The sequence below is a fragment of the Cydia pomonella genome, chromosome 25 (assembly GCF_033807575.1).
Source record: "Cydia pomonella isolate Wapato2018A chromosome 25, ilCydPomo1, whole genome shotgun sequence".
NCBI classification, from domain to species: Eukaryota; Metazoa; Arthropoda; class Insecta; order Lepidoptera; family Tortricidae; genus Cydia; species Cydia pomonella.
This window is the reverse complement of record NC_084727.1, coordinates 4,615,406-4,625,340: the sequence shown is the minus strand read 5'-3', so window position 1 is coordinate 4,625,340 and position 9,935 is coordinate 4,615,406.

Here is a 9,935-nt window from a genome sequence, read left to right as displayed (position 1 = left end):
CTTGAGAAGCAGCCTCCCCTTGCGCACGAAGCTGGGGATATATACGGCGTACGTGAGATCCAGACTCACGTACGCCGCGCCGGCCTGGTACGCGCTCCTCGCTGAGACCCACCGCAAGAAGTTACGCGTGCAGGAGAACCAGGCCCTCCGCACGATCGTTGCCGCCCCCCGCTATGTGCGCAACCGAGTGATCAGACGGGACCTCAAGCTCGAGGGACTGGACGACTTCATCGGGCGACTGGCACGACGGATGTTCGACAGCGCGGACAACTCGCAACATCCGTTGCTGCAACAAATCGCGCCGCACCACGCAAGACCCCCAGACAGACGATCGCGGGCGTTGCCCCGCGAACTAGCCCCCCGCTCACCACCAGCCACCAGTCCGGACCCACAAAGCCGCAGATAGGCCACCGCACCCATCTGTGGATAATAAGAAGAACGAAGAAAATACGCCCGGAAGGCACCTTTGCATCCCCGTCCTTAATAGGGACGTTAAATAAGTAACAGCCCGGCGAGTTATGGCTCGCCGCGACAAAACCCAGCCTAAAAAGCCCTTCGGGGGCGAGAGAGAGAGAAGACAACGCACGCAGCCTCACTAAGGATTCGCACTCGGATCACAAGCGTTCGGACGTGTTCGGAAATAATCGTAAATTCAATATTTATTTGTTGTAAATAAATTATCGAATAAAGCGGCCCGGCTTTCCAGCCGGAGGGGATCGCGTCTCACCTGAGCCATCGTCGTCGGTGTACCCTCACCGTATCTCCCGAACCCGGTCCCGCTAAAACGGACGCCCCGGGCTAGGGAATGCGGGGACTGGCTTAGCCGGCGGCGACTTGCGTCGCGCGTATTCGAGGAACCACCTCCGGATGGAGGGGAAGGAGAAAAAACATGTGGGTAGACCGAGATCTCGCTCTCGCGGCCTACCCACACCAAGATCAAGATCAACATCGAGGCGGGGGGCGCCTTCGCCGCCGCCAGGGGAGGAAGTGGGTAGCTGGGAGGACGGTTTTCTCCCGCTACCCCCCGGTTTCACCCCTGGATCCATCGCAGGCAGCGAGGATTATAATTCCGCCGACGACACCGCCGGCGACGCTCCCGCCTCCCGCACCGAGCTACAGACGCCCATGCCCGCACCCGCGGGTACCCTGGACGAAGAGGACCTGGCAGCAATGGGGTTGCTGCCCACCCGCCGTTCTCGCCCGTGTCGCCCGCCGTAGCCGAGAGGTCCCCGATGGAGCTGCTGCAATCAGATACGATTGTGGTGGCCCATATGATGGGAACGAGCATGGCGTCGGCGAGCCTGAAGGCGTGGATGGCCGCATTCGTCCGTATCTCCTCCCACATGATGGGGATACCCACTGAGCTGCAGCCCGAGGACTCCGCCTTCCTGGAGTTCCTTCGGGAGCACCCGGCTCTACTGAGGCCCCAGAAGAGGCCACGAGAGAGCCCCCAAGAAACGCAAGCTACAAAGAGGCCGTGCTTCAAATCAACACCAACCAGAGACCCCAGGCTGCGCCGCCGTTCCAAGTCAGCGGACGGAGGGCCAGCCCAACCAACAGCCCCAGCCCAAGCCCAACCTCCCACGGCCGCCGCCCCCTGGAGGCCCCTGTCACCGTCGGACCCGATGGCTAGATGTGGGCTCAAGGGGGTGGTGCTCAGGAACTTGGACGTCGCCCCGACCGCCACCACATCGCAGGCAGGGACCGCCCTGGAAACACCAGCGTGTACAGAAACATCGGGCCCTTCGCTAAAGGCCCCAACCAAAAAGAAAGGGACAGCACCCGCAGCCCCCGCTCACACCCCTGCTGCCCTCCCGCAAGAGGGACCGAAGCCTCAACGCCCGGACCCCGGCAGGAGACAGACGCAGAAGCCGGGCCCCACACCATCGGGGCCCCAACAAGAACCCGGACGAGAAGTACAGGACACGGGAAAACAGCCTCCACCAACCCCCGCACCGACAGCCCCAGATACACAGACACCAATGACCTCATATGCTGCCACGGCATCCAAGCCCGCCCACCAGAAAGCGGGAGCGACCGTGAAAACAAAGCAGCAGCAGACACCCCAGCCAGGGAAGGAGAGGTACCCCGACATAGTGGTACCAGTGTTCCCGAACTGGCTGAAAGAAGTAGCAGCTATAAAAGAGAAGCTGGGAAGAACGGCATCCAGCAAACCTTCGGGGAGAGGGATCATCTTCGAGCCAGCTTCTGCAGATGAGTACAGGGTGATCTACGATCACTTGGAGAGCCTGGGTACGACTGTGGAGTGGCATGTCTACCAGCTTAGAAGAGACCGGCAAATGAAGGTAGCACTGCGCGGGCTGCCTTCAGACACCCCATTGGAAGAAATCAAAGCTGCGTGCATAGAGCTTGGATTCCCCGTCACCCACGTGAGGCAGATCAACGCAAGGGGAGGCAAGCCGGGCTGCGTATACTTCGTGCAGCTCTCTGGACCCCCGCGCGAAAACACCAACATCTACGGGGTCAAGGAGCTCTTATGCATGAGCTCAGTGAAGATAGAAGCGTGGAGGGGGAAGTCTGGCCCGTCGCAGTGCCATAACTGCCAAGGCTTTCGACACCACTCCCAGGGATGCCACAGGCCGCAGAGATGCGTCCGCTGCGCAGGCCCCCACCCAGCCGCCAAATGCCCTAGACCCAAAGACGAACCCTGCACATGCGCAAACTGTGCAGGCCCTCACCCGGCCAACTTCAGGAAGTGCCCGGTGTACATTCGAGAGGCCCGCAACTGGAAGGCGGGCACAAAGGCGCACTCAGTGCCCAAGAAACATGGACCGGTGACCAAGGCGAGTGTCACTCAACTCACTGTGGAGGAGTCGGCGTCATCTACCCTGATGGCCCCGGCTAACGCCCCCAAACAAAGGGGCGTGTCAGACCGACCCCAAATCACCGGCACAGCCCAGATGACGAAAAAGAAGAAAAAGAAACCCCAAGAGACGGCCACAACAAAACCAGACGCTCCGCTGCTAACTTCCAACCAGGAAGCACCAGCCTCCGCAGCTACATCCACTGCGGACCAAGGAGACCTGGCAGCGATGATAGCCGCCCTCCTGCAGGCAGCGGCCAGCCAGGGACCGGAAGCGGTCTCAAGGGCCCTAAAACAGATAGCCTCACCTCACCAGCGCGTTCAACCGTAGATTGAGGGTAGTCTACTGGAACGCCCAGACGCTGACCGGCAAGATTGCGCTGCTCCGTCACTTCCTCCGTGAGCAGAACGTGGACATCTTGCTGGTCAGCGAGACCCACCAGAAGAATGACATCAAGATGGGAGGCTACATCGTGTACCAGCGGAACGAAGTAAACCAGTCGGGACACCCGTTCCGCGGGCTAGCTGTGATGGTCCGAAGAACCATCGTCCACCAGCCGGTCGACTACGTCCACCGTGACTCCTTCACGGCGCTCGGCGTCGACATCCGGGTGGCAGATGGCGACCTCCGGCTATACGCGGTCTACCGACCACCATCAAGCCGCACGACGTATCTAAAGGCGGACCTGCGTGCTTTGTTCCAGCACCCGACGCCGACCATCCTGGCGGGGGACTGGAACGCAAAGCACGTGGCCTGGAACGCCTCGAGGATAGACCAGCCCGGGAGAATCATCTACAGTGCAGCAGTGGACTACAACTTCGACATATCAGGACCTGAAGAGCCCACACATTACGACGATGCTCACATGTCCTGCGACATCATCGATTTTGTAGTCCACAAAGAAGTGACAGCATCCATGGCCCAGGAGGTTCTCCCCGACCTCCCATCAGACCACCGGCCGATCCTAATAACCCTGGATACGTCGCCAAGCTCCGCCCCGAAGAGGAGGACGAGGCGGAAGACGGACTGGGAGGCCTTCTCGGAGTCCCTCGAGAACCCCCTCACGGGACCAGTCTCGACGGCCGAGGAGGTTGAAACAGCAGTGGCAGCCATCACCAGCAGCATCCAGGAGGCGCTGGAAACATCATCACACACCATCCCCGCGGGTGAGAGGTACAAACCCCTCCCCGCGGCGATCAGGAACTTGCTGCAACAAAAGCGCCAGATGCAGCGGCGCTGGCAACACACCCGCTGCCCTACCATGAAGGCGGAGCTCAACCGGCTCGTGGAGCGAGCCAAGGAGGAACTCAGGAACCACAGAGCGCAGGAGTGGGACGCCCACATAGCCAGCATTGACGGCACGCTGCCCTCAATCCACCGTCTCTGCCGGCAGCTTGGGCAAACCACAGATCCCATCAGGCCACTAATCGATGAAGGAGGGGCCCTTCATTACAAAGCGGAGGAACGCGCGGAACTGTTCGCAGACAGCTTGGAGCGACAGTTCCAACCAAACCCCTCTCTAAACGAGGACCACACAGGGGAGGTGGTGCAGCGCTTAGAGAGATTCTTCCAGCAGCAGCCGAACGAGGATGAGGAGAAGGTCCTCTTCTCACCCGGACAAGTCAAGAAGATGTTGCTAAGAAGCAATCCCAAGAAAGCCCCGGGCGCCGACTATCCGACGTGATTCGGATCTACCCGACGAAACCCGTACCCCCGAAAACATACAAGGAGACGACGCGGGTACGCTGACAAACACAAATATCGGCTTACCTCTCGGGCTATCCATGCCAGACTTATTCACGGAGCTTTTTGGCGCGGGCGAAAATTACGCATCGCCCGAGACATCAAGACCACCGACGCCCACCGTCGACGACAACGCACCCCTGCCATCCGCGGAGCAGCCCCCGCCGCCCGCCGAGCAGCTCGGAATAATGGAACGCAAAGCATGTGGCCTGGAACGCCTCCAGGATAGACCAGCCTGGAAGAGTAATCTACAGCGCAGCAGTGGACTACAATTTCGACATATCAGGACCTGAAGAGCCCACACACTACGACGACGCTCACACGTCCTGCGACATCATCGACTTTGTAATCCACAAAGAAGTGACAGCAGCCATGGCCCAGTAGGTCCTCCCCGACCTCCCATCAGACCACAGGCCGATCCTGCTAACCCTGGACACGTCACCGAGGAGGAAGACGAGGCGTAAGACTGACTGGGAGGCTTTCTCAGCGTCCCTTGAGAACCCTCACGGGACCGGTTTCCATGGCCGAGGACTTCTACCTAGAAGCAGCAGCGGCAGCCATCACCAACAGCATCCAGGCGGCACTCGAAACATCCTCACGCACCATCCCCGCGGGCGAGAGGTAAAACCCCTTTTTCTTTGTTCACGGAGTGGGAGACTGCATGCGTGGGTGTACGCACCGTCCCCCCGGCCACGGGAAGGCCATGATGTCTAATAATATATGCTGCGTACATTCATTTCCTCCAGAAGGCGCGCTCGGTAGTCTTCGGTCCCCCTGACCGAGATTTTGATCCCTTCGGCGACATTTTGATGTGGATGCCCCTTTGGGCAAGGATAGTCCTGACTGTTTGATATTTTACTTTGTCTTGGATGATAACGCAGTCTGTTTTAATTTTTTCCGTTGGGGTTGGAGGGATGGATTGGGATGCATGGGGGGCTTTATTTAGTGGGATGTTCTGGGAAAATTGGGGGGCTGATTCTGAGTTGAGTTAGCCTGCAGGGGAGACGTTGTCTTGGGTGGTTTCCTTTGGCTACCAGTGGGGGAATTGTGGGAGCAGTTGTGTCTTTGTTAGAGGGAGGGGGGCTATTTGACTGGCGGGGGGGGGGGGGGGCAGAAGGGGAGCGTTTTGGTATCTTAGGTGTGGGGGGGTAGAGAGTACCCCTTTGGGTCGGTCTTGTCGAGGGTGCGCTTTATTTTTTTGTTCTTTTTCCTCTTGAAGGAGAAGTCAGTCTTCCACTCATTCTTGTCGGTTTCCATATCGGCGTCTAGGTAATCGTCATTTATGATTTTGTTTGTGGTTGTATAATATACTACACAGCACCTAGAGCTTGTCGCGTCACTTTCGGCATCTTCTATGATACTTTCACTGCGCAGAATGATAAGCTCAACGCGGCACGCCTACAGTTCTCTATTCCGACAACGCCACTAACTTCCACGGAGCGGAGCGAGAACTAGCGAGGCCAAAAAGACGCTGCCAGACAGTCTAAAGCCATTCCTGACTGAACGATCCATCAACAAACTAACAGAAGGGTTCCAAAAAATCATGAATATCTGCTCCAGGGCGGTCCCAGCGGACAACGATGGACGCTGGCAGCTCCCACAAGAAATCAACGACCTAATAAACGTCAAGAACGTAGCCCTCAAAGATTACGATCAGTTTCCCTCCCGGGAGAACAAAAACGTTGTCAACAGGCTTCAAAGACAAATCAAGAACAAACTAAGGGCGCACAGAGAGGACAAGTGGAGTAGCCTACTTGAGGAGATCGGGCCAGGTCACAAAGCCTACTGGCAACTGGCCAGATCCCTAAAAGCTGACACAATAGCGTCAATGCCTCCCCTTGTCCGCACTGATACCCTATCACTGGCGTTCACTGACACCGAGAAGGCTGAATGCCTGGCAGAGAGCCTCGAAGAGCAATGTTCTCCCGGTAGGGAGCCATCAGACCCTGACCACATCCCCCTCGTGGAAGAGGAAATGGAAGAACTCCTCAGCGAGGCACCATCAGTACCCCCGCTCCGGCCGATCACATTCATTGAACTAAAAATAATAATAAATAAATATTATAGGACATTATTACACAAATTGACTTAAGTCCCACAGTAAGCTCAATAAGGCTTGTGTTGAGGGTACTTAGACAACGATATATATAATATATAAATATTTATAAATACTTAAATACATATAAAACACCCATGACTCAGGAACAAATATCCATCCAGCACCCTGGTGGTCATTGGCATACCTAAACCGGGAAAGCCCAATAATATACCCACTAGCTACAAACCCATAAGCCGGGTCGGGCCGGGGATTTTGACGACCGGTTTGGCCTAGTGGGTAGTGACCCTGCCTACGAAGCTGATGGTCCCGGGTTCAAATCCTGGTAAGGGCATTTGTTTGTGTGATGAGCATGGATATTTGTTCCTGAGTCATGGGCGTTTTCTATGTATTTAAGTATTTGTAAATACTGAGCTTACTGTGGTACTTAGTCAATTTGTGTAATAATGTCCTATAATATTGATTTATTTATTATAAGCCTTCTAAATATAATGGGGAAAATTTACGAGCGCTGTGTCCTCACCAGAATATTAGAGCACGTGAACTCTCACAACTTAATGCAGGAGGAGCAGTTTGGATTCAGGGCGGACCAGTCCTACATCCACCAAGTGCACAGAATCACCGAGCACATACTTCGCGGGCTGACGGAGCAGAAAAGACCCATCCCAACGGGTGTAATCTTCCTGGATGTAGCCAAAGCATTTGACAAGGTCTGGCACATCGTTTTACTTTAGAAGACTAGATGTCACCTCCTTCACATCATTAGAGACTTTTGAACAGACAGATGCTTTGGCTACAAAGTGGATACCTCTCGTCCTTTCATCCCGTGAGGGCGGGCGTGCCGCAGGGGTCGGTGCTGTCGGTCACACTGTTCTCCCTCTATGTAAATGACATCCCAAAAGTTGTGGGAGTCAAATACGCCTTATTCGATGACGACACGGCGTTCTACGCAACCTCTCGCTCCCCGGATGAGCTCACCTCACTTCTCCAGCGAGCGGCGGATTGCTTTGGGGAGTGGTTCGACCGCTGGAGGTTTGAGGTGAACCCAGACAAAAGCATCGCAGTCCTCTTCACTAGGAAAGCGGGCTGCAACCTTCACCACACTTAAAACACCTATGACAAAATAAAACTCTTTAACAAAGCCATCCAATGGAGCGAAAGTGCGAAATACTTGGTAACATTAGACAGCCGCCTAAATTTCCATAAGCACATCAAAATAGTTAGGGATAGGGCAGCCTTCATTATGGGTCGGCTGCACCCTCTGCTAAACCATAAAAGCAGCATGTCAACCAAAGGTAAAATCACTCCATACAATACGTACGTACGCCCCGTACTTTCTTACGCCAGCGTGGTCTTCGCCCATGCCTCCAAACACAAACTAAACACATTCAAAACTCAAAACATTACAAAACCGATTCCTTAAGAGAGCGCTTAATGCTCCATGGTACGTACGGAACGTTGACCTCCATAGGGACCTTAATCTAAGGCTTGTTCACGTAATAAAGTAGCCACCTAGAACTAAGTCTTCACAGGAATATAGAAACTTTTTGCAATGCTGGTACGTGACATTCCAAAAAATATATAATCAAGTTTAAAAAAAGTATAAAATAGATGTCATTGAGTAAATAGAATCAAAATGCCGAGAATAAATGAAAATATTCGTAAATTAATTATTGTCGCCTATTGCAGCGAAAAGGGTGTCTCGATACGACAATTAGCAAAACGATATAAAATATCTAAGGATGGTGTGCGAAAAGTGATCAATAAATTTGGGCAATTTCATATTCTACATGATCTACCAGGTCGCGGTCGAAAAAAAGGCTGCGTGAAGCCTAAATTGGATGCCGCAATAGCTTCCTCGTTCCGCCATAATCCATCGGCCTCTGTTCGAGATATCGCCAAAAAGGTAAAGACATCGGTTGGAAATGTACAAAACGCTAAGAAGAGAAATAATCTTGTGACCAGAAAGAAACAAAAAATCCCGAAAAAAACCCCTGCTCAGATCGAAAGAGCAAAATGTCGTGCCAAAATTTTGAGCAAGTTTCTCAATCAAAATCGCGACCGATGCATTTTAATGGATGACGAAACATATGTAAAAAAAGACATGAGAACTTTACCGGGGCCTCAATTTTATACGTGTGTGGCTGGCCAGGATGTATCGGAAGAGCATAAGTCCATCGCTTTTGAAAAATTCGCCCCCAAAATCCTGGTATGGCAAGCTATTTGCTCATGCGGGCTGAAGAGTTCGAGCTTTTTTACTACTGGCACAATCAACGGAGATGTCTACCGACAGGAGTGTATTCTGAAGCGAATTTTGCCCTTATATAGGAAACATGAACGTCCCCCTATATTTTGGCCTGATTTAGCTTCAGCTCATTACGCTCAAACAACCTTAAATTTGCTCGATAATCAGAATGTTATTTATGTGGCGAAAAACATGAACCCGCCAAATTGCCCAGAACTTCGCCCGATAGAAAGGTATTGGGCGAACATCAAGCGATACCTGCTCAAGAAAGGTGCAGTAGCGGACAGTGATGCTGACTTCAAAAGAATATGGAGCGCAGCCGCTCGTCAGTTCACTAACACGTCAATAACTACACTAATGGCAGGCGTTCGAAAGAAAGTAAAAAAATTCGCCAGTTCTTAAGGATTCCGCAAAAAAATGCATTGTATTTAATTTTTTAAATGTTTTCTTATATAATTACCTGTTTTTGTTATCTGTAGCGTTTGAAGTAAACGATTAATTTACATTTGCATATGGCTACTTTATTACGTGAACAAGCCTTACAGTCAATCCAGAACTTCTTCCTAATGGCTTCTCGACGCTATTTTGACCGTGCCCTCCATCACTCTAACCCACTAATTACAGAGACAGTCGATTACATCCCTAGACCAAACCCTAAAAGAGGCAGACGAAGACCAAAACACATACTGACAGACCCTGACGATGACATTACGACTCGACAGAAAATCGATTCTCTCCCCAAAGAGACTTTCCCACCTGAAGCTTTATTTAAAATAGACCTGACAAACCTGACAGACGCAGAAGTGACTATAGCCATCCAAAATCTACATTTAATTTCACGTCATCTCAAAAACAACCAAAGAGTGGGTGAACCCCTTACATTTGCAGGTCTTTCAGGCGTCATCACGCCTTCCAAATGGAGGCTATCAGTCAATGTGGGCAAAATGCAAGCGCTCATCACAGGGCGAGCTATTGCCCTGCCCGCACCTCCTTCTCTTTTAGGTCAGCCGCTCACATTGTCGCCCTCAGTGAAATACTTGGGGGTGACCATAGACAGGAGGCTCAA